Genomic DNA, 2,400 nt, shown 5'->3' on the forward strand with positions numbered 1-2,400 from the left:
GATTTGCTGCATGGAAACAGTCTATCCTCCATATCTACTTTACCCAGGCTTTGTGCACTGTTCCAGAACCACCATTCAGAGCGTGATACCATAGTCTTCTGAGACTGAAAGATGCCATTCAGTGGGTTGGAAATGAGAGTACTTTTTTTAATGTATTAGTCACACAAAGGAGCAGTAGTTTAATAGAACAGAAACAAATGAATGGAGGGAGGATCTCCAAATGAATCAGATTCTAGCAATGTTCCAGGGCATAGTGACACAGCTAAGCTGGGGGGGTACGTTGTCCCCCACAGTAGAGAGTCAGTTTTCTGCTGTCTCTGCTGGGTGGTGGTAACAGCGCTTGCTGGATGACAGCACTTATCAGCCCTCTCGCCCACCCTTGTCCTTGTGCAGCTCAAAATTGAGCCGTTTCCTGGGCCAGGATTGGGCATGTGCAGAGGGGGTGATAGTACAGATGCAGGGGTGACACAATGATGTGGGGATGTCCTTGCGTCACCCAGCTCTCAGGGCATGATCTTAAAAGCATGTGATACAAAAACCATGCTGAAACTCAGTATAGCTAGATCCGTTCAACCTGTAAATGAGTGACTGTCTAGAGACCCTGCAGAGCTCAGTGAAAGAAAGGCAGGATAAAAATAAATCTAATGAGCTTGAAAAATCTGAATTTACATCTTCTAATATTAGTTCTGCTTGATATAGATGGTTTATGATTTTTAAAAAATCAGACGTATTGAACTTGCCCTTTGCATTGGCAAAGGCAACAATAATTATTTAAGGCAACTATAATGCAACATTATTGCTTTAAAAATGAATCAGCAAGATGGATAACCCAATCCTGTCTGAGTCTTGCACTGCCGGAACCTGTACTCTGACAGCGCAAGGCCCATTCCATGGCAGAAAAGCTAGGCTGCCCTTGTGTGCTTCCAGGCTGCTGCTGCAAATTGGCAGAGGCTCAGTACACACAGCAATGGCTCCCAGAGGCTCCTCTGCTCTTGGTAAGTGGGTGGCAGAGGAGAGCGAGCCCTTTGGGAGTTTTGGGGTGGGAAGGGTGAGGACAGGGGATGGATTGGGCAAGAGAGGTGGTGGATCCCAGTGGCACCGACATGCACCAGGATCCGATCCCCTGTTTTTCGTCTCTCCCTTTTCTCTCTTTGGACTTGTGCTGATGTACTTGTGCTTTGAACTTAACATAAGAACAGAAGAGTCCTGCAGGATCAGGCCTAAAGCCCATCTAGTCCAGCTTCCTGTATCTCACAGCGGCCCACCAAATGCCCCAGGGAGCACACAAGACAACAGACACAATCTGCATCCCAGTGCCCTCCCCTGCATCTGGCAATCAGAGGCAGCCTGTCTCTAAAACCAAGAGCTTGCTTGCACATACCTACTACAACTTGTAACCCGTAATGAACTCTTCCTCCAGAAATTTGTTCAGTGCCCTCTTCAAGGCATCCAGGCAAGACGCTATCACTACTTCCTGTGGCAAAGAGTTCCACAAACTAATTTTGACTTGATATACAGACTAAAACTACAAACTAAACCACAAACTAAAACAGACTCGATATAGCTGATGAGTGTCTGAGGAGACCCATAGGCCATCAGAAGGCCTACAGGCCTAAATGTAAGAGAAGTATATTTTTCCTTACCTCTCCCAGCCTTCTGATTGCCATCCCCCACACCATCAGATCCAGCATGCACCTCCTGCATATTGGTTGGCAGCCTTCAGTCTCGAAAGACTATGGTATAAGCCTACAGCACCCAGTATTCCCAGGCGGTCTCCCATCCAAGTACTAACCAGGCCTGACCCTGCTTAGCTTCTGAGATCAGATGAGATCGGGCATGTGCAGGGCGTGGCTGCATCATTGCCAATGGTGGGGGTAGGATTGGGCTCTAAGGCTGCAATCTTAAGCACACTTTCTAGGGACTGGGAGTAAGCCCTATTACCCTGAACAGAACCTATAGCTGAGCAAACAGATATAAGATTCCGCTGTCAATATCCTTCAGAGCTGAGTTTCCAAAGTAAGTCTGAACATTTTCAAATTTGATTTCTGAAAGTTTGCTGCTTTTATTTATTTATTTATTTATTTATTTATTTATTTATTTATTTATAGAATTTCAAATGAGTGCAAAATGTCATCCCCCTTTTAGTGTTGCACTTGAAAAGACCTTCACAGCAGAGTGATTTCTGAGTATACTGTTATTGGATGAAATAGGTTGCTATCTAGCAGAGCTCATTCTACAATAAAATACAGCCTCTGTGATACTTTGGCACTTTTTCTTACCTTTTTATTTTACTGATTTATTGGGGTTTATACCCTGCCTTCTCATTAAGAAGTATTAGGGCAGCTCATTCTCTTCCCCACTGGCACAGAAGCACATTTTGGTCACCGACACTGATCTGCA

The 2,400-nt window shown here is 45.0% G+C and overlaps 1 pseudogene; it reads right to left on the reverse strand.

Moving 5' to 3' along the window:
- Positions 1 to 1,743: 1,743 nt before the first annotated feature.
- LOC136642662 (5S ribosomal RNA) lies at positions 1,744 to 1,859 on the reverse strand (annotated as a pseudogene).
- Positions 1,860 to 2,400: the final 541 nt, after the last annotated feature.

The sequence above is a fragment of the Tiliqua scincoides genome, chromosome 2 (genome assembly GCF_035046505.1).
Source record: "Tiliqua scincoides isolate rTilSci1 chromosome 2, rTilSci1.hap2, whole genome shotgun sequence".
NCBI classification, from domain to species: Eukaryota; Metazoa; Chordata; class Lepidosauria; order Squamata; family Scincidae; genus Tiliqua; species Tiliqua scincoides.